Source organism: Schistocerca cancellata, chromosome 1 (assembly GCF_023864275.1).
Source record: "Schistocerca cancellata isolate TAMUIC-IGC-003103 chromosome 1, iqSchCanc2.1, whole genome shotgun sequence".
Taxonomy (NCBI): Eukaryota; Metazoa; Arthropoda; class Insecta; order Orthoptera; family Acrididae; genus Schistocerca; species Schistocerca cancellata.
In genome coordinates this window covers 719,050,598-719,074,063 of record NC_064626.1, presented here as the reverse complement: position 1 = coordinate 719,074,063, position 23,466 = coordinate 719,050,598, and the positions used below count along the sequence as shown (strand labels likewise).

Genomic DNA, 23,466 nt, shown 5'->3' with positions numbered 1-23,466 from the left:
CAAAATTTCATTGTAGGTGCGTCTTATCGTATTTGATATGCGCTTCAACTTAATTATAACTCATTTACTTTTGTATCACTTAGAGGCTTTTTTTTATTTAAATCTCAGTTTGGTCTGTATTGTTCGTTGTATATGTTCGAGGCGGACGTCTCATGACATTCGTTCAGGTTGTTCGTTGAGCCGTTCACTCAGCTTATTTTGTTACAGAGGGTAATTTTTTTTCCGTTGCATCTGCTCGGGGCGGACGTCGTAAGACATCCGTTTAAGTTCGTTGCTGATCGATTAACTCAGTTTTTTTTTTTTTTTTTTTTTTTTTTTTTTTTTTTAATTGCAGAGGGCAGCTAACCCTCTGACCGAACACGCTGAGCCACCGTGCCGGCAAAAGTTTCGTATTTTTCTTTTGAACACTTTATTGCAAAGAGAGATATGAAAAGTGACACTAGTCACAAGATGACCAAAAAAGTTAAAAATTTACATGCACAAAATTTAATTGTACGTGTGTCTCATCGTATTTGATATGCGCTTCAATTTAATTAGTAACTCATTTACTTTTGTATCACTCAGAGGCCCTTAACAGTAATTAAAATTATTACTGGAGGCGCCGGGTATCGATCCCGGTACCTCTCACATGCTAAGCGAGCGCTCTACCATCTGAGCTACGCCCCCAGACGTAACAGAAATGCTGGAGAACGATATCTACTGTGCCGTCAGCCTCTACTTTCACCGCTCCGGTTGGCGGTGACCTGGTCTGACGACAACACGCTGCGCGGCTGAACTAGCGCGGGTGTCACGAACCAGGTAATATTTGTAGTTTGTTCACAAGGAGCGGCACCAAATTTGAAGGGGGCGCGGGAAGCAGAAGAAGCAAGCTCCGCCCACCGACTTCCAGCACGCTGTCTGCCGAGGGGTGAGGGGCGGTGGTAGGGGAACAGACCGCGCTGGCGCTACCCTCACGCTCACATGTCAGTTCATGCTCCATGCGGCATTAAGAGCGACGCCTGCCGGTCGCTGTGTCGACTATCAACTGTTACGTATTGCGTGTCTACGAAAGTAAAAACTGAGTCAGAGGCATAGCTGAAAATTACAGGATACGTGAAATCACACACGGTTGTGTGAATTATGGACCCAGGTGTAACACCATGCATCCGTTCTATTATACCAGCTGATTAACTTAAACTTTTTATTGTTGCAGCTTTGATCATGTAATGGATCACAGAAATTCTGTTTTGTTGGTTACTCGCAAACCAGGCCCCACCAGTCTAAAAGACTCTAGGCTGTCATATTATACCAGGGATCCTAACCTACACAACAGTCGGTCCTACGCCAGGGGGCCTCTCCTGGCAAGAGAAACATTACCAGGAATTCCTGCAATAGATATGGGTATATCTCGGGAGAAGGCCATGAAAATAAAATTAGAGAGATTCGAACCCACACGTAGCCTTACCAGCAATCATTCTTCCCGCGAACCATACGCAAATGGAACAGGAAAAGGGGAAGTGACAGTGGTCCAGAAAGTACCCTCCGCCACACACGCTAATGTGGCTTATGGAGTACAGATGTAGGTGTAGTTGTAGATGAGACACACAAACACAATGACCATTTTTAAGCAATTCAGATAAAGGGGAAGACAGTTTAAAAGCAGCTTCGAACAGAAAATTTTGAAATGAAATTTACATCTTTGCCCCAGGAGTTCCTAGTGACTTCCCAGGGATTATCTTTGCAAATATTTCGAATTCCTCTCACGGTGATGAATCTTGTATCTGTGGACGTTCAAAATGGTTCAAATGGCTCTGAGCACTATGGGACTTAACATCTTAGGTCATCAGTCCCCTAGAACCTAGAACTACTTAAACCTAACTAACCTAAGGACATCACACACATCCATGCCCGAGGCAGGATTCGAACCTGCGACCGTTGCGGTCGCGCGGTTCCAGACTGAAGCGCCTAGAACCGCCCGGCCACTTCGGCCGGCTATCTGTGGACGTCTCTGCTCGTGTTGTCCGCTGAAAGAGCGGGCGGCGCAACTTTTTGTTTTTATATTGCTGCTCACAACGTTCAGCGGCATTATCAATTGTTTTTCTACCTATAGTCCACGAAGTACTATCCCTTGCCCTTCCCCGTGTTGTGGAAAGGGTATCTGGTGCTGTTCATAAGGGCCACGGACCGCTTGGTCATTGATCAAGAGGCGTATTAATTTGCGATATAGCACAACAATTACTTCGTAATGGCTACACACACAAGGTTCTGTATTAGACAGCTAAGTTTAGCAGCGGCAGGACGCAAAACAACAGCAGGACGAAGTCGACCGACTATTACAGACTCCTGTCGAGTCAGAACTACGGAGCCCTCGTTCCTTTGAGAGCGGACTATAGGTTCCTTGGCAAACCACAGATGTTGGCATTCTAAATGCACATCTTTTCTGTATTCTACTTTACGCCTTTCGTAATAGTACCGAAGTACAAAAGATGGGCACCATTTAAAAACAGAAAAGTGGAAAGAATGCACGGACGTAGTAGAACGCGGAAGGAAACTTTCCCAACGTACGTGTCATTATGAATACTATACAAGTAAACTTGGGTAAAGAATTATATACTTTCAACTTTGTAACAGTGTGCACTGTTATGATATTGCCTGACAGACTAACAATGTGTGCCGAGAAGGAGCTGAAGCCAGCCCTTGGTCTTTCGCAAGTAACGCTCTTACCAACTGAGCTATCTAGGTACACGCTCACCCGCTTTCACTCTTGAAGGCCAGCGATTGTGTACTGCTAAGTCAGTGTACAGTGTACAGTCTTAAACTGGCTTTAGAATAAAACGTAAGGAAAAGATAGTAATTCACGCCCCTCAAGATCAATATTCTTAGTGCATATGTTGTGCACTTTTTGCTGTTTTCTGAGAAATCATTCAGTACAATTTCGGATGACGTTTTATGCCTGACGCCGGCTTTAAACGTATAATTTTTCCAGCATATCGAGGGTAGATTAAAGTTACCACCGACTGTAATTGTATGAGCAGGGTACTTATTTGAAATGAGAGTCAAATTTTCTTTGAACTGTTCAGCAACTATATCTTCTGAGTTGGGGGTCGGTAAAACGATCCAATTAATAGTTTAGTCCGATTGTCAGGAATAACCTCTACCCATACTATTTCAAATGGTTCAAATGGCTCTGAGCACTATGGGACTTAACATCTGAGGTCATCAGTCCCCTAGAACTTAGAACTACTTAAACCTAACTAACCTAAGAACATCACACACATTCATACCCGAGGCAGTATTCGAACCTGCGACCGTAGCAGTCGCGCGGTTCCAGACTGAAGCGCCTAGACCCGCTCGGCCACACCGGCCGGCCATACTATTTCACACGAACTATCTACTTCAATTTCTCTACAAGGCAAACTACTTCTGACAACAATAAATACTCCACCACCAACTGTATTTAAGCTATACTTTCTGAACACTGTTAGATCGTTTGCAAAAATTTCAGCTGAACTTATTTCCAGCTTCGGCCAGCTCTCTGCACCTACATTTATTTGAGCTTCAGTACTTTCTATTAGGCCATGGAGCTCTTGTTCTTTCCCAACACAGCTACGACAATTTGCAACTACAATACCAATCGTTTCTACAACTACCCTACTGCGTTTTACCTGCCCACTTTTAACCAGACGCCCCTTCTGTGGTTCCCTGAGACCCTCTAACATAAAAAACCTCCCAGTCCCTTCCACACAGCCCCGCTACCAGTGTAGCCGCCTCCTGTGTGTAGTGAACTTCTGATCTGTTAAGCGGAACCCGGAAACCCACCGCCCGATGGTGCAAGTCAAGGAATCTGCAGCCTACTCTGACACAGAACCGCCTGAGCCTCTGATTCAGACCCTCCACTCGGCTCTGCACCAAAGGACCACAGTCGGTTCTATCGACGATGCTGCAGATGGTGAGCTGCGCCCTAATCTCTGAAGCAAGACTGGCAGGCTTTACCATTTCGGCTAGCCGCCCGAAACCAGACAGAATCTGCTCCGATCCAAAGCGACACATGTCATTGGTACCGACACGAGCCACCACCTGCAGTTGGCTGCACTCTGTACTCTTCATGGCATCCGTAAACACCCTTTCCACATCCGAAATGACTCCACCCGGAATGCACACGGAGTGCACACTGGCTTCCTTCCCCTCCCTGGCAGCCATGTTCCTGAGGGTTCCCATTACGCGCCTAACATTGGAGGTCCCAACTACCAGCAATCTCACCCTCTGTGAATGCCCAGACCTTGCGGGCCGAGAAGCTTCCTCTGGAACAGGGTGGACGATTGCATCTGGCTCAGAGACATCGTCAGCCACAGATAACGCCCGAAACCTGTTCGTCAAACGAACCGGGGAGGCCCTACTATCGGCCCCTCGGAAAGTTTTTCGCTGCCTGCTAGACTTTGGAATGATCTCCCACTCAGCCACAGGTGAGGGGTCGGTCACAGCAGTGGACCGATCGGAGGAAACGTGGGATGTGCTCAACGTCCCACGCATCCCCGCGTTCGATCCCCCACAGTGACGCCCCTTGGCAGCAGCCTCCAGCTGTGTGACGGACTCCAACGCAGCATGGAGTTGTGAGCGAAGGATCGCCAACTTAGCTCGCATCTGTACACAACAATCACAGTTCCTAACCATTACTGCAGTCGCCCCTGTCTTAAGCTCGTAAAAATATGCAACAAACGAACGGTGCACTCGCCTTATTAGCAGCGGGAAATCTAAGTGCTCTCGAGCTGACGGTCTAATTGACACTGAGCTATTCTAACCCAACAAACAAAAACCTGTACGATAAGAGGGTCGATACAACGGTCGATAGCAACGGCGGTACTGCACACTACACTGTTATTTAAATAAAAGGTTGTGCCTAGTAAGCACTCGAACACGCAGGAAATTACAAATTAACGGTGTACTCGTCTAATTGGTAGCAGGAACTAGCGGTGCGCTCTCGCTGACGGTCTGCCTGTTCCACCTGGGCAGGTATAGTAAACAATGGTCACTAACAGCAAAGTGTCTATATCCTGATGACCATGCGTTGTTGACTGATTTCAATAACCATTTGTGAACTGGTAGAGAATGAGGACGTAAAACAATAATTAACTGTTTAGTGATATGCGTCACATTCATGTTTCCGATAAATCCACACCCATTACTTTTCTAACAAATTCCCCAACTGTATACAAATAGTAGTTTTAACTTTTAGAAGAACTTTGCAATGAAGAAATTTTTCTCGTTATTACGTATCTACTGAAAAGCAATCCAAGACACTTTTATAAATGAAAAATAATGGGTGTGGATCTTGATGTACGAGGGTAATACTGAAAGTCGTGAGCAACCCTTCGTTACAACTACAACATAAACAACGTAATAAAAACGGGCCACTGGCAGGACTCGTGCACTTAAGGTTCCGTACAAACTTAATTAGTTGTATAGAGAGTTCATCTAGCCCAGGAATCGAGAATCTCTACGACTTATGCTTGTCATTGACATTGATAATGACAAGATATCGGTCCTGGCAATTTCAAAACTTCCTATAATATTCTAATTTTAAGTGTGAAGTCAGATTACGAATGATGAAAGAAATATTTTGTCGTGTGGAATAGCTACAAATTTACAATTTTCTAACTTTTTCCTTTATTTTACTGTGCAACCTTGCTTTTGCCAAATTTCACGATTCTAGGCCACCGGGAAGTACCCTATACGTTTGGAAGAGTGAATTTGCAAGCATCAAAATATATGACATAAATGGTCGTATCTTTTGACTGCATTGAGTTAGGAGCTTATACTTTGTCCACTGCTAAGGAACCGTAATCTTTAGTATGCGAGATAGATTGCAACTTGCTATGCCTACCCGTTCCTGAGAAAAAGATGGTTTAACAGTCGGACAGATAGACAAACAACGAAGCGATTCTATAAGGATTCAGTTTTACCTGCTAAGGTCCGGAGCCCTAAAAACGACTGCATTATCCTCTGACTGTACAGTATATGTTGATACACTGTCATATACTTCCAAAATGCCGATGGTGATACGGTATCTTTGAGTACACAACACGATCATCTCTACTTCGCATAGCCGGTTATTTTGACATCAGGAGTTACATTTCTGACATGTTAAGGCCGTTGACTCAGTCCTATCCTCGAGGTCTTCGTGACGTTATCTTTTAACAAGGTAACGAAAGACCTCTTGTTGCTTGCACTGTCCTTGCCTACATCGATACAGAGGGATCATCGACTATTGTCCTCTCCAGCACGTTCTCCATGTCTTTCGCCCATTTGGTCTTGAGTTTCCGAACAACTCGCGCAACACCTATTGCTAACCACTGTGATTGATGAACTACAGCAGAGTGTTCAACCAGAGTGGAATAAAGTTCCCGTTTTACAGATTCCACAAATAAATCCTAGTTGGTTGGTTGGCTGATTTGGGGGAGGGGACCAAACAGCGAGGTTATCCATCACATGGGATTAGGGATGGATGGGGAAGGAACTCTACCGTGCCCAATTCCAAGGAACCATCCCGAATAAATTCTAGTTAGTGGATTTATGTCGATTTTCAGAGTTACCTGACTGAATGACAAAAACATGCCATTCTAATGCTCGTATGGATCTTAACATGAAACTTAAAGTTCATTAACATCAAACGAAAACAGTGATTGTAAACCTGCTGGCTAGTCAAGGAGCTCGAACATTCAATACAGCAATGATGGACCTGAGACAGACGATCGTACAGATGTCTGCAAGTGCGGACCAAGAAATGCCTTATCACGCAAATGCTGCTACTTACGCGCACTGTAATTATTCACAGCCAACCGTAGTGAACGCCACTGTTGTGACAATGGCTCTGCCGTAGAGAAGCCGAAGGAGCATTGCTGCTGTCGCAACTCTGGACCCCATTCGTCTCCTAAGATGCGCGTTATCTCCATCTCCAAAATACCCTGCTGATATGCACAGCTCCACATCCCTTCCGATCTGCTGTCCTAGGCGCGAAACCATCGACTCCTCAAATTTTCATTGATTTCTACGTCCTTTTATCATTTCCCACCATACACTGCATGCCAGCCAATACCGAAAAATGCACACACATTGGCCCAACAACAGCGTGTTTCCATCACACAAAAACCCGCCAAGACAGTGCCTCATGCTACAACACTAATCACATGACAGAACGCCTTCTCATCTCTTTTTTTTAGAAAAAAGTAAGAAAAAGGCCGGTGCAGCTCCGTCACAGTGATGTCATTGACTCATTTAGCAATAGCGCGGTCTTGCACCCGGCACTAATCGCATCAGAGGTCCTGTGAATCTGGAAAGCAGGCCATAAAGCTAGACCGTTATGTTGTGCAAACTATGTTTCCTCAGGAAAGCGAGCGATGATTATCTACAGATAGCCCTCAATAAGACACTACTAGCGATTAAAATTGCTACACCACGAAGATGACGTGCTACAGACGCGAAATTTAACCGACACGAAGAAGATGCTGCGATATGCAAATGATTAGCTTTTCAGAGCATTCACACAAGTTTGGAGCCGGTGGTGACACCTACAACGTGCTGACATGAGAAAAGTTTCCAACCGATTTCTCATGCACAAACAGCTGTTGACCGGCGTTCCCTGGTGAAACGTTGTTGTGATGCCTCGTGTAAGGAGCAGAAATGCGCACCATCACGTTTCCGACTTTGATAAAGGTCGAATTGTAGCCTATCGCGATTGCGGTTTATCGTATCGCGACATTGCTGCTCATGTTGGTCGAGATCCAATGACTATTAGCAGAATATGGAACCGGTGGGTTCAGGAGGGCAATACGGAACGCCGTGCTGGATCCCAACAGCCTCGTATAACTAGCAGTCGAGATGACAGGCATCTTATCCTCATGGCTGTAACGTATCGTACAGCCACGTCTCGATCCCTGAGTAAACAGACGGGGACGTTTGCAAGACAACGAACAGTTCGACGACGTTTTCAGCAGCATGGACTATCAGGTCGGAGACCATGGCTGCAGTTGCCCTTGACGCTGCATCACAGACAGGAGCGTCTGTGATGGTGTACTCAACGACGAACCTGGGTGCACGAATGGTAAAACGTCATTTTTTCGGATGAATCCAGGTTCTGTTTACAGCATCATGATGGTCGCATCCGTGTTTGACGACATCGCGGTGAACGCACATTGGAAGTGTTTATTCGTCATCGCCATACTGGCGTATCACCTGGCGTGATGGTGTGGGTGCCATTGGTTACACGTCTCGGTCGCCTCTTGTTCGCATTGACGGCACTTTGAACAGTAGACGTTACATTTCAGATGTGTTACGACCTGTGGCACCACTCGTCATTCGATCCCTGCGAAAACCTACATTTCAGCAGGATAATGCACGACCGCATGTTGCAAGTCCTGTACGGGCCTTTCTGGATACAGAAAATGTTCGCCTGCTGCCCTGGCCAGCACATTCTCCAGATCTCTCACCAATTGAAAACGTCTGGTCAATGGTGGCCGAGCAACTGGCTCCTCACATACGCCAGTCACTACTCTTGATGAACTGTGGTATTGTGTTGAAGCTGCATGGGCAGCTGTACCTGTACACGCCATCCAAGCTCTGTTTGACTCAATGCCCAGGCGTATCAAGACCGTTATTACGGCCAGAGGTGGTTGTTCTGGGTACTGATTTCTCAGGATCTATGCAGCCAAACTGCGTGAAAATGTAATCACATGTCAGTTCTAGTATAATATATTTGTCCAATGAATACCCGTTTATCATCTGCATTTCTTCTTGGTGTAGCAGTTTTAATGGCCAATAGTGTACATGAGCAAGCAATACTGTCCTGCTGATAGCGTGGTGTCCTGGTCACAGTTCGGCCACAGGGCAGGGCCCAAGTTGCAAATACACAATAGACAGCTACCCCTGGATCCTGATTTAAAAAAGGACAGCCACATGGGGCACCAGGCTGCGCTGATGGAAAATAATTGCTTCTTTTTGTAGGTTCCTTTGACCTACCTGTCTCAAATCCAACACGCTGTGCTTTCCCAAGCACACAAAAATCATCCAGAATACAAGTCATTCCAGCACCACGTTACATGAAAGGAAATGAACACAGAAAGATTGCAGTTTGTGGAGTCACTGTCTTTCGATACACCTGAACAGAAACATTGCCCAAGGAATTGGCACCGTTGGTTCCCTCTAATTAGACAATCAACCTCTAAGTGAATGAAAAAGGCGTTTAAAAATCCTTGTGGCGTTTCAAACAAAATTTAGTTATTTGTTATCCTTTCTGGTGTTGGTATTTTAAGGTCCAGCAGGAAATTTTTTTTTAACTACATACGTCTTAATGCTGAACATGGCGTAAATATTTTAAATTTATTATGAATTTTCGTGTATCGATATGTATAATTTATTTCCACTGTTCGACAGTACTTTGATATTTTTTTTGAAAATATTTTATGTTTCAGTTACTGAGATCACTGTCCCATTACACAAAATTTTGCTTCCCCGTCACACAGAGCAACAGTCCCAATTCCTATCTTCAGGACAGCATCAGCAAGAGCTGCTTTCGAAAACGATAATTCAGTTCTGTAGTCATTAAAGCTACAGGAGCTACAGTGCGAATTCTTGTATTAACTAGCGAGGATTTCCATGAGGAACATTACCGTCGGGAATAAAGCGTAGCGGCCTTGGCCACCGACAGCCACGTTAAGGCAGCAGCTGCAGCTGTGTTCTGCGCCGCGCTGTTTAGGCAGCCCGCAGGGAGGCGAGCTGCGCTGGCGGCGAGCCAGATGTCCGCGCAATTGGATTGCCCGTAATCGCGTTTGATCCGTTCACTGGAGGCTCTCCTCGCCATTTATTTGCCAGCGGCAATTCCCATTAATACAATTCTCTGAAGCTAAACAAGTGGTCGCTGTAATTAAAAGAATACTCCCTGCTTTCCGGTAACGCGCCAATAACTTTCAAACAGTTTCGAAATAATTTTTTTGAATAGTAGTCATAATAAATTTATAATCACAACCGTATGTATAGTGGTATCACAGGGAAACTTCTTAATAATGGTGCGGGTAATATGCGAGTTTCATACTGAAACCATGAACAACGCGTTTTATTTTTTAGACAAACAGTATACATGGAATAGTTGACGTTTTCATTATAACCTCAAAAGGACTACAGTGTACTTAATTTTTCTTATTTCCTAAAGTACCTATCTCCAATCCCGGTACACACTGAGGTGCACCATTTTGTGTACTGCATTTAACTGCAAGAAAACAAAAAAATATTTCCCTAACGACATTTTTGGGATGATAATTACAACTTTGTAACTACCCGTCATACATCTAAAGATTATTTTTCCGCTTTTCGACTTTCAGTGAGGGAAACGGAAAGAGATAAGTCATGAGTACGCTTGACCGCACGCTAACAAACTGATACTCCAATATTTCCACACCTGTGATGCAAGTCCTTTAAAATTTCATGCTTGTGTGGTCTCGGTACAAAGAGAAGCTACTCCCACAGATGAGAAATAGTCTGAGTTCATGAAGGCTGTTAGATGTGTGTGACGTTAACTGAATTTTTGAAGCGAAGATCGCAACAAAGCAAGTCCAGAGGACGTACATGCACATCTTACCATGATATTTCGGACTTTGGCAAGCATCGTATCATTGGCATTATGGGTATGGAAGCATCATACTGCCAGATCGCACAGATATTTGTCTATCGTGCAATGCTGTAGAAAGAAGGTAGACGAGATGGAACGATGTCAGCGATGTGGCAATATGCGTACGTTCGGGTCATTGCAACAGAAGGACTACACAAAGAGAAGATCGAAGTGTTGTTTCACTGGATGTGAAGGACAAGTGACAGCAGTTCAAATTTGTTTAGAGGTTACAGGCAAAGTATCGCCACAAATCGTCGAGACCAGATTACGGGAATCTGGGTTGAGATCTTGACTTGCCATGGGTCGTTTAACGCTAACGCAGGACCATAAACAGAGGCTTGCGCGCAGTACAGCCAGATTTGACTGAGTCACTCTGTGGTGTCCAGCGATGAGTCTCTCTTATGATCGTGGTAGTCATTTTCGAATGGAATGTATGTTTAATTATTTAATACGCATGACATGATGAACATCTCCACAACATTTAAAATTTTGTAAGTATCTGACTGGTGCTTCACGGTGTATCACTTCCCACTTCCATCAGTGTTCAACTGGGTCAAATGACTGAGCACTATGGGACTTAACTTCTGACGTCATCAGTCCCCTAGTACTTAGAACTACTTAAACCTAACTAACCTAAGGACATCACACACATCCATGCCCGAGGCAGGATTCGAACCTGCGACAGTCACGCGGTTGCCGACTGTAGCGCCTAGAACCACTCGGCCACCCCGGCTGGCTTCCATCAGTGTAGTCCCGATTTCTTTGCACATGTTTGTCGTATCACCCGGTAAGTCTTAAAATCTGCTTGCAGTGCAAGTCCCTTCTTCTGTCCGGGGACAGAGTCTCATCGCTTTCGGCCATCCTGATTTAGGTTCTCCGTGATTTCCTTAAATCACTCTCGCAAATGCTGGGATGGTTCCTTTGAAAGGGCACGGCCGACTTCCTTCCCCGTCCTTCCCTACTCCGATGAGACCGATAACCTCGCTGTTTGATTTCCTCCCCCCAAACAACCCAACTCTCACCGCTTTCTGGGTGTCCTCGAGAATCTCATACCGTTGGTTTCGCAGGAGTTTGTTCACAGAACCGAAGAGATGGTAGTCGGAGAGTGCGAAGTCGGGACTGTAGGGAGGGGGCGTAAGATTTTCGCACTCAAATTTTCTTCAGAACGGTGTGAGAAGTTTGTGGTTGCACTTCATCTTCTGTGAGACTTTATCCGTGATTCCATGAGTAAACTTCCCAAGTGTCTTCACTAGCATTTTTGGTCTGTCTGGGTTCAGGAAAACACAAGAGATTGCAATGTCCTGCGTCCTATAATACGGTACTCATAGCTTATCCGTAAGTCCCATAAGACCGTACTCTCTAACTTCCTTTTCTAATGGCAAATCCAAATGGGGCGTTTCTTTACTTGGCGTTTTGTTACAGACTCGTAGTGACAGAATCATCTCCTATCACAATACTCATTAAAACATTTGAATAGGTAAACAACCGCAACAGCTGCCGCGAGAAAATCTATTGATGTCATATTGGTTCACAACTAGTTTCCTGACTTTAAAGTCACGTCCTCAGATGCGAAACAATTGACCACAGGATTAACCTGGCTACCTACTCACGTCTTACTGAAATAAATGTGGGCAGTAATCTTAAGCTGTCGCTTCTTTAAATTCAGAAGTCGGTAAAACAACCTTTAGTCACGCTAGGCAAACATACATTTCACTTGGTGAGTGGGGCTGCTACAGCTGTAGGGATCCATTTGAAAAAATAAATAATCGCGGCTATGCCGAAGTCTGAGATGACTTACAAGGGCAATTTTTTTCTCTTTAACAAGGTATTCGACGATAGCCTGCTTTCGAACAGAAACAGCAACGACGCGAGGTGCAAATAACAACGATGAATGTACTGTGACGGCAAAATTTTCGTGTTTTGTTAAATACACGATGCATTTCTGTACCTGTGGGTCCATCATCAGGTGTAAATCGTCTTAACACATTATCTATATTTGCTCTTGAATGAGGTGAAATGCCGGCCGCGGTGGCCGGGCGGTTCTGGGCGCTTCAGTCCAGAACCGCACGACTGCTACGTTCGCAGGTTTGAATCCTGCCTCGGACATGGATGTGTTTGATGTCCTTAGGTTAGTTAGGTTTGAATAGTTCTAAGTTCTAGGGGGCTGATGACCTCAGATGTTAAGTACCATAGTTCTCAGAACCATTTGAACCATTTCAACCATCTTTTTGAGGTGAAATACATGTTCCTGTCATTAAAAGGTTTGAGGTTAGGTTATGAATTTCATAAGTCAAATGCGGAAAATACGTGCGAAACAGTGTGAAACGTCTCCTTAGAAAAATTATACATGACTGTGTTTAAACTGACACACAATATTTTTAGCGCAACGCAATCTGACTTTCAAAAATCCCTACAAAAGAATGGCCCTGACTAACATTAACCTATACCTTTCACAAATCACTTACCTCACCAAAAATCTTCGTTACTCTAACTACTGCAATACAGCGAGCGCCACTACTGCCAGCTAAATAAAAGATTCAAACTACTGAAAGCACTAACTACTAATAGGCATAGTTAGCAAATGAAAGATTTTGATAGAGAACAAACAATGTATTTACCTTACTAGTGTTCAAAAGTCATAATGTGTATATAGCAGTTCATGACATCCAGTCTTACAAATTTCAAAACTCCGCCATCTCTCTCCCCACATCCACCACTGCTGGCGGCTCACCTCCAACTGCGCAACGCTACGCGCTGTTAACATCCAGCTGCCCAACACTACAATGGCAGACAACAATGCAAACTAGCCACAGACTGCACACAGCACAGCCAGTGATTTTCATACAGAGCGCTACGTGGCGTTACCAATATAAGAACCTAAACAATCTACTTACAAGTGGAAAAATAGGCAGTGTAAACTTATCACGCAATCCAAGACAAGCCTTTGTACCTTTGTAACATTATCATACTTTGGTTTCTCTATCCTGTTCATGCATATCACATCATTCGAATGGCACAAGATCTGTGAAGTGTTTACAAAAATATGTATACGAATGGGCCTCTTGAGCGAAGAGATATGCATAAACAGGATGGAAAAACCAATGTATGATGGTGTTAAAAAGTTAAGAATGCTTTCCTTGGATTGTATGGTAAGTGTACACTGTTTATTTTTCGACTATCTCACACATATTTTCCGCATTTTATTCCCGAAATTGATAACCTAACATCAAACCTTTCCATGAAAGGAACTTGCATTTCACCTCATTCACGAGCAAAAACACGAGGGTTGTCCAGAAATTAAGTTTCGATCGGTCGCGAAATGGAAACCATTGGGAAAATCCGGCCAAGCTTTGCACATATGTGTTGGGCAGTGTCTCTAGTATGCCCTTTGATCGTGTCGCGTCGCTCTTCTCATTTTTGAGTGAACAGGGAGCCCCTAAAGATGCGTTGGGAATAGCGTCTCCCGCCAAATATGAGGGCCTGGTTTGAGATTTCGCCTGTGTCATGCAGCCCACATAACACAACTGTCGAGCAGTTCCTTCTTCATGCCAATTCTTGGCCGCACACTGCAGAGGATGAAGACGCTTCTGCAGCGTTTCCCCGATGATAAGTGTTTGATCACCCACAATACAGTCCGTAATTGACTTCCGCCGAGTCTCATCTCCGCATCTCTGCTCACAAGAACCGCTGGCTATGAGGACAAAATTTTTCCACAGACAACGAGCTGCAGACCAGGGCAGGTAACTGGCCGAAAGCACAGGCGGCTGCTTCCTGTGACGAGGATATTGGAAAGTTGATACAACACTACGACAACACTCGAAGTTGGAGCGGCGACTATGTAGAGAAGCAGGTGGAAGGTGTACCTAACTGTTGCAAATAAAACCCTCGTAAATCATTTAGTGAGACGATTACACCTTATGATGGACTCACAGGATCCGAAATACCCTCGTGGTCGTGCGGTAGCGTTCTCGCTTCCCACGCCCCGGTTCCCGGGTTGGATTCCCGACGGGGTCAGGGATTTTCTCTGCCTCGTGATGACTGGGTGTTGTGTGATGTCCTTAGGTTAGTTAGGTTTAAGTAGTTTAAGTTCTAGGGGACTGATGACCATAGATGTCAAGTCCCATAGTGCTCAGAGCCATTTTTTTCCGAAATACCTAGTGTGTTTAATAAAACACGAAAATATGTGACTGAAGGCGATTTCTAATTCTTACTTCCAGTGTACTGAATACAGTCACGTTTGCAGCTGCAAAATATAGCTAAAATTAACGTGACGACGTTGATTCTCCCCAGAGCCGCCGCACACACATACCATCGTGGTGCTGTACGCAGAATCGGCGCTCATCCGGAAAGACGACCGGGCACCACTCCTGTACTCTTGTTGTGTGCACCACGGTCGACACGTCTCTCTCTGCTGCCGCGTCAAGGCAAACCGCAACGGTGGTCGCCGTTCTGACCGTCCGAGGTGCTCCAGAAGTCATCGCACTTTCCATGTGGATTCTTTGTCTTGCTGCGGACAAAGCCATTTCCTGACTGGAGGTAGATGAATTGGCGGTACGATCCCCCACGGCAGAGCAAACATGTCTGTCCTCTAGCGTGCTAGTGGCTCTGCGCCCCTATCACCGTGTATAGCGCTGAGTGTGGCACCCTTGCATTCCAAATTCGCATGACAGTCATCGATTGCCGACAAACTTCAGCAGCAGCAACGCGGAACGATAAACCGTAGTCCCGACAGGCCACGGGAGGACGACGGTTCAATCCCGCGTCCGGCTATCCTGATTTAGGTTTTCCGTGATTTCCCTAAATCACTCCAGGCAAATGCCGGGATGGTTCCTCTGAAAGGGCACGGCCGACTTCCTTCCCCATCCTTCCCTAATCCGATGAGACCGACGACCACGCTGTCTGGTCTCCTTCCCCAACCAACCAACCAACCAACCAACCAACCAACCAACCAACCGACAGGCCACGACCCTGCCGCTATCGGACTGAGGTACCTGCTAGTAGACGTTCTGTAATGGTATGGGGCGTGTGCAGTTGGAGTGATACGGTACCCCTGATACCTCTAGATACGACTCTGACAGGTAACACGTACGTACGTAAGCGACTTGTCTGACCACCTGCATTCATTCATGGTCATTGTGCATTCCGACGGACGTAGGCAATCCCAGCAGCACAATGCGACACCACACACGACCAGAATTGCTGCATAGTGGCTCCAGGAACACTCTTCTGAGTTTAAACACTTCCGCTGACCACCAGACTCATCAGACATGAACATTATTAAGCATATCTGGGATGCCTTGCATCGTGTTGTCGAGAGGAGATCTCCACTCCTTCGTACTCTTACGGATTTGTGGACAGCCCTGCAGGATTCCTGGTGTCAATTCCCTCCAGTAAAACTTCAGATATTAGTCGAGTCCATGCCACGTCGCGTTGCGGCACTTCTGCGTGCTCGCGGGGGCCCTACTGCTAACAACACTGTAGTCCCCGTCTCTGTTTACAAATATACTGGCGGGTCCACCTCTCGTGACATTCGGTGGTCAGCTCCGCATTACGTAAGGGTAACCGGACAGTTTTGATCAATGTATATCGACTGGAATCAATAAGAAAGACCGTAGGGGATCCAACACTAGAGACTGAACTTAAAAGCGCTCTAGAAGTCTTGAAATGAAATAAAGCAAAAGGGATAGGTAACATTCCATCGGAATTTCTAAAAATCATTAGGGGAAAAGACAACTACATGACTGTTCAAGTTGGTGTGTTTAATCTATGAGATTGGCGACATATCATTAGACTCTCGGAAAAATATCATCCACAGAATTCCGAAGATAGAAAGGGCAGATAAATGCGAAAATTATAGCATTTTCAGCTGAACAGCTCTTGCATCCAAGTCGCTGACAAGAATAATAAACAGAATAATGGAAAAGGAAACTGACAGTTGTGACTTTGCACTTGATACTGGAGGCAAGACTGAAGAAAACTCTAGGTACTCCTTGAGCTGTGGTACTGCTAACCACAGCTGCTCGAAGCTCCTAGGAAGCTAGGGATCTTTGTTGATGGACAACTTGCGGTTGGTACATAATTTCAATTTAACTAAAGAACAAATTTCAGAATAACATTATTAAATTTTAATTCGGACTTTTGTCCTCTTACGAAAATATACATCACGTTTTCACAAATGGCAGAAGCTTCTACTTGAAATTCTAAATTATTTACACTCGTTAAGCTAATGAATTTAACAACAGTGTCAAGGTTAGTATTCGTCACAGTAAGATCGGTCCTGTGTGGCAGCATAGTGCACTTATGTGAGCCGTTCTGCTGCGCCGTGTCAGTGGTGAGTTGCCGCAGCATTAGGCTGGCGTTGGCCGGCGGTTGCTCGCTGGTATTAGGCCTCCTCTGTTACTGCATGGCGAAGTCTTTCTGCAGCTGGTTTCCGAGCAGGGAGAGCTGTGCTGCGTTCTGTTCGGTGAGCTGCACACCGGCTTCTCGCGCTTCTGCGGTGGGTGCTGCTTTCTTCCCTTCCATGGCGCAGGTCGCCGCCGTGGCTCGCGGCGTCGCCGCCATTGCCGATGGGGCGACGGGTGTCGTCATATCGCCCTGCTCCCGCGGCGCTGCTGGAGCGGTTGCCGGGACAGGCACCCTCACAACGGTCGTCTTCTTGGCGACAGCCTTCTGCGCTGGTGCGGGAGCGGTCGACTGGGTTGGCACCGCTGCGTGCAGTTGTCTAAAGGCGGCCTCTTTCTCATCAGTCAGGGCAGCTACGAACGCGGACCTCTCTGCCGCTATGACACCAATAAGGGCCGCTGGTGCCCTCTCTACGACGGCGGGAAGATCGTCGCTCGTGTTCTTCTCACAAGGGAACCTCCCCATCACACCCCCCTCAGATTTAGTTATATGTAGGCACAGTGGATAGGCTTTGAAAACCTGAACACAGAGCAATCGATAAAACAGGAAGAAGTTGTGTGGAACTATGAAAAAAAATAAGCAAAATAAACAAACTGAGTAGTCCATGCGAAAGATAGGCAACATTAAGAATAATGTGAGCTCAGGAGCGCCGTGGTCCCGTGGTTAGCGTGAGCAGCTGCGGAACGAGAGGTCCTTGGTTCACGCCTTCCCTCGAGTGAAAAGTTTACTTTCTTTATTTTCGCCAAGTTATGACCTGTCCGTTCGTTCATTGACGTCCCTGTTCACTGTAATAATTTTAGTGTCTGTGTTTTGCGACCGCACCGCAAAACCGTGCGATTAGTAGACGAAAGGACGTGCCTTTCCAACGGGAACCGAAAGCACTTGATCGCAAGGTCATAGGTCATCCGACTCCTCCACAGGAAAACACGTCTGATATATTCTATGCGACACTGGTGACGGCATGTGCGTCACATGACAGGAATATGTTGTCGACCCACGTAACTTGCGCACTTGGCGAATGGGTAAAAAGATTCTTCTACCTTGCCCGATTTAGGTTTTCTTGTGGATGTGATAATCACTCCCAAAAAAGTGATGAAAACATAAGAGTTTGTCACATAAACTGAAAATAAAAAGTTAAACTTTTCCCTCGAGGGAAGACTTGAACGAAGGACCTCTCGTTCCGCAGCTGCACAGGCTAACCACGGGACGACGGCGCTCCTGAGGTCACATTACCCTAGATGTTGCCTATCATGCGCATGGACTACTCAGTTTGTATATTTTGCTTATTTTTTTCATAGTTCCACACAACTTCTTCCTGTCTTCTCGATTAATCTGTGTTCAGTTTTTCAAGGCCTATTCACTGTGCCAACATATAACTAAATCTGAGGGGGGTGCGATGTGGAGGTTCCCTTGTCAGCAGTCAGAGCAGCTGCGAACGCGGACCTTTCTGGCGCTGTTCTTCTCAGGGACAGGGGGTGCTTCCCGACCGACAGCCACCGGCCGGTTTTCGCCGCTGTCGGTGGGGATGGTTGCTCCCGTGACGTCCTTCTGCTGAGGCGGGCTGGTCTTCGCCCGTCGTCGTCGTCGTCTCCGCTGTTGCGTCGTTGTGGCCACAGCTGCCGCGCTGCCGTCGGTCCGGCTACAGCTCAGAAAACCGGGCAGCTGCACCAGCTGGCGACGTGTGGTCCGCCACACCGAACGGAGGTCGGCGAAACTTCTGTACCACTCTTCAATAAAATTCTTCAGGGTATCAGGCCGCATCGTCATAATTTAAAATGCGCCAACGTTTCGGCCAGCGTTGCAGCTAGCCTTCATCAGGGCCTTACGTTAACTGCTAAATGAAACACACTTGGTTCCTTAAATAGCTGCACGAGAAAACCGTGTCGTTACTTGATTGGCTGTAAAAGGAGGAGGAGGAGGAGGGGTGAAAGGTATGCTTTATTGGCGTTTCCTTTATTATCTGTCATTGGCTGAAATAGCTGTTTTCTATTGGTCTTTATATTAATCCACCCCATTGGAGGAGACGGACGAATGGCGAACAGGTGATGGCTGTGACGTCACACTGTTTACATGCTGTCCAGAAGCCGGCTGCGGCGTGCCATTGCTTTGTGTGCTCGCGACCACTACTGCGGCTCTCCGCGTGTCTGCATGGGCCGCCACGGCTCTGCCGCCGCTCCGTAGCCCTGCTATTGCAGGCAGCCAAGACCTCGGAAGCTTGTACCCGTCCTCTCTATTCATATTGGCGGGTCTTTTGGCTATTTCTATCGCCTCTATAATCTTGCACAAGGCTCTCGGAACATGAAAGATATATCCGCCTGAAACAACACACTAAATCAGCAGTGGCGGAACACCGAGACGAGTGCGGGAAACCAATATTTTTTCAAGAAGCCCGCGTCCTGGCAAGACAGCCTCTCACTTTCAAAAGAAAGATTATAGAGGCGATAGAAATAGCCAAAAGACCCGCCAATATGAATAGAGAGGACGGGTACAAGCTTCCGAGGTCTTGGCTGCCTGCAATAGCAGGGCTACGGAGCGGCGGCAGAGCCGTGGCGGCCCATGCAGACACGCGGAGAGCCGCAGTAGTGGTCGCGAGCACACAAAGCAATGGCACGCCGCAGCCGGCTTCTGGACAGCATGTAAACAGTGTGACGTCACAGCCATCACCTGTTCGCTATTCGTCCGTCTCCTCCAATGGGGTGGATTAATATAAAGACCAATAGAAAACAGCTATTTCAGCCAATGACAGATAATAAAGGAAACACCAATAAAGCATACCTTTCACCCCTCCTCCTCCTCCTCTTACAGCCAATCAAGTAACGACACGGTTTTCTCGTGCAGCTATTTAAGGAACCAAGTGTGTTTCATTTAGCAGTTAATGTAAGGCCCTGATGAAGGCTAGCTGCAACGCTGGCCGAAACGTTGGCGCATTTTAAATTATGACGATGCGGCCTGATACCCTGAAGAATTTTATTGAAGATGACAACGGCCGCGGAAGCCTACGCTTACATTCTGTACCACTGCTGCACACTGTCGTACCCGCCGGGGCACTTTTAACACCGCGCCGCGTAGCGGCAGTACTTGGCCACGTATTCGTCGGCCTGGTACCTTCAGCACTGGGGCTGAGGGTCCGTGCCGCTCGGTAGAGCTTCCGCTGTCGGAGGGAAGAGCAGCAGCTTCCGCAGTGAGAAGACGTCGCTCGCGCTGTGTGCCGTTTGCACCATTACGACAAATAGCTGCGGTCTCCCCCTGTTGGTCCGGTTATGCAGTCTTACAGCAGCGTTACCGAACCCAGCCCTTCCCGGACTGCTGCTGCGTCACAATACCAGGGCAGCCTTCTCAGGAGCGCTCTGGTCGTCTCCTCTCTCCTCCGCGGAATCGTCTTCTCCCGCGCCGGGGCGCATCGGCGTTATGAGTGACCGCAGCGCTCTTGATTGCCCTGTGGTCGGCCATACTCGCTGCTTGGATGCAGATCAGTGAGTCTCGATCAACAGACCCGAAGATCACTTCGTAGCTAGAGCAGCTCGACATCGTCTCTAACAGCGCTGTCCACGCGATACATCTGCACTCCATTACAAAGGGGGGACAGGCTGCGAGTCTTCTTCGCGGTTCTTCTTGGGTCGAACGGCTGTCTCGCTGAGCTGTAGGGCCGAAGCTCCTTCGTGGTTGCGACTTTCTTCTGCCCAACTTTTTTGCCCATACTGTGGCGTGGAGCAACACGACATTTTCATTCGTTGCAATAACAACGCGACAATTTGCTACATTTGACACCACCACAGCAAGACACTTCGTTCCGAGCTCTTTCCTTCGGCCTTAGTAGGGGTGCACACGCCAGCCGGGTCCGCTCGCCTTCTTGGCTCAGGCCGAACCTATTACACCCTGGGCACCAGCTTTTTATATGACCTTCAATGGACTGCTTTCCCTGTTGCCTGTGCCGCAAATAGGCAATCAACAATCCTAGTACGCCATCGCTGACAGCTTTTATTAGAGCGCGGGACGGTGAGTGCCCTACATTTCACAGTCAGCAAAGGGTGTGGAGAAGCAGTGAATTTTTTCAGAACGGGTTTCAATGTAATAACTGGTTCTGGTCTTCGTGACGAAACCATAGGGATGAACCACAGAAAACATCGCTGGCAGCATATATTTGAGCCCGCTGGCCTTTCATTTTACTGCGGTTTGTTTTATGTTTCCTGTGGACTATGCTACAACAAACTACAGTGGCTCTGCGGGCTTCAGAGACTTACAGATAGTAATTTCTGAAAACGCGAAAACGACATACCAACAGTGTTATGAACACTGGTAGCGTACTGCGCAGCATCGAAGACTGTGCGTAAAAGCGTTTTATGTACTCTTACGTTCAGAAAGCTACAAATTAGTAATTACTGCGTACGTCAGAATGATTTAGAAATGGGGGCAGCTACTGTTCATTACAATCTTTCGTGCCTTTCTAACCGTAACAGTCGTCTGAGCTGCTTTCAACTCCAGAATATTTAGGTTCTTCAGTTACACGTCTAGAATCTTCCACAGATGTGTTCCTTTTCCCGGCTAGAAGTTTCAGTTTAATCTGTATGCATCATAGATCTGACAATTCGTTGAGTGATATCCACTCTAAAATCAACTTCACCTTGGAGTTGGAAAATGTGATGCTAGATGCTGATAATGCTAGATGCTTACAAAACATCTGAAACACGTTTAGACAGAGTATATTGGAAGACTACTAACCTGAATAGATAATTAGACCTCATTTCGCACCGAGAAACTTCTTAGAAGCAAACAGTTTAGACAACACTATTTTGTCGAGCTTTTAGTTCTAGATTGCAATCGAGTGTGGTTTTCTTACAGAAGACACTGTCGACTAATTGTTGTAAGTCATTTCCATAGATAGCATCAACAAACGACATTCTACTAAAAGCGCAAATAAGAAAGGAGAGCCTCCTCCTCGCTGTTTAATGTCACCATATGTGTCTAGTGTAACGGAGCGGATAAGTAAAATTCTTCTGAGAAACGCTATACAAAACCTGAAATCAATATAAAGGAAAAGACTATGCTCGACCTGTCATGATCCACTTTGCGATCTTCACACTGCGGGAGTTTATGAAGTGGCGTATGATTGCGACAGGGCTTATACAGACGATATTGGGAAGAGGATAAGATAACGTATGTACTCCGCGCACGTTTGAAAGAATGTAAGAAAAATGCGGTAGATGAACATACGTAAAAACGGTGGTAACGATTTGTATTATAGCAACAAGGCTCACGTAACATTTATAGACGGAAAGTGAAGGAATTCGTAACGACCTGTAACAATAGTATAATTTAACATACTGTATATTGCTGTTAACGAAATGTAGATAAGTGGCTTTCAGCCGCTAAGCAATAATTGGCCGGATGCCATACCGGAGGAAATATTAACAACTCCCAGTAAGCCAGCTTGGCAGCAGAAAATTATTTTTTTCTCGCATGTTTTGCCAACATCCCACCATCTTGTCCTGTCAGATGTCAGTAATTAAGCAATAACGACGGCCTGCCAATGGCAGTATGAGGAACGTGTATTCAGTAATTGCAATTCTGCAGGAACAGCTAGCGGAAATCTCTCTCTCATATGCGAACACCATACTAGCTATTCATAGCCTCCAACAACCTGCGTGAAGGATATAGCTCCTGAAGAAGATTCCAGCATCGCATCGAAACGACAAGATGTTGAAGAAGTAGCAGCGGAAGCCTCCTAGAAAATTTTACTTTTACGGACAATGGCCACGATAGCTCGCAGCAGTGTCATCGCGGATAGTAAAATGTATCCCTGGAGGCGCCGGGTATCGATCCCGGTACCTCTCACATGCTAAGCGAGCGCTCTACCATTTGAGCTACGCCCCCAGTTGCCGGAAAAACTTCACCGATTGACTTGTATCTCAAGTCTCGTACCCGAACTTTCTCTGCTCCACTTGGAGCCGGTCCAGCCCAAGTATTGTGAAACCGGACTTGCCATTCAGCCGAAGTAACTCCATGTAACATCACTTCAGCGCACTGAACACTGTCTGGGGGCGTAGCTCAGATGGTAGAGCGCTCGCTTAGCATGTGAGAGGTACCGGGATCGATACCCGGCGCCTCCAGTACTATATTTTTTGGGCACTATGCACTACAACGGAAAACGAAGCAACTAACGTCTGCAACAGCGAGGTGCACGATAATTGTATACTGCACGAGAACAAATTGTACAAGACATGTGATATCCACCGGCTCCGTGGGAAGGTAGTGAGAACGACGCTCGCAGACCTGCCGCCGCACCATCCTCTGCCAATTACGTCATTGTGATACGCTATGGAGAGGGCACAGCTCAAAGGTCTCCGGGTTACAGGAAGATATTCTAGTTCATTACAGTCTCAAGAATTCGTTAGTTCGTACTAGCTTCTCCTTGGATTTGGATACATCGT

The 23,466-nt window shown here is 46.4% G+C and overlaps 3 non-coding genes across 3 annotated transcripts; 1 reads left to right on the top strand and 2 right to left on the bottom strand.

Annotated features, from left to right (window-relative positions):
- Positions 1 to 593: 593 nt before the first annotated feature.
- Positions 594 to 666, bottom strand: Trnaa-agc (transfer RNA alanine (anticodon AGC)). Its single transcript has one exon. It is a non-coding gene; the product is annotated as a tRNA-Ala (tRNA).
- Positions 667 to 22,836: 22,170 nt separating this feature from the next.
- Trnaa-agc (transfer RNA alanine (anticodon AGC)) lies at positions 22,837 to 22,909 on the bottom strand. Its single transcript has one exon. It is a non-coding gene; the product is annotated as a tRNA-Ala (tRNA).
- A 163-nt stretch (positions 22,910 to 23,072) lies between these two features.
- Positions 23,073 to 23,145, top strand: Trnaa-agc (transfer RNA alanine (anticodon AGC)). Its single transcript has one exon. It is a non-coding gene; the product is annotated as a tRNA-Ala (tRNA).
- The last annotated feature ends 321 nt before the right edge of the window (positions 23,146 to 23,466 follow it).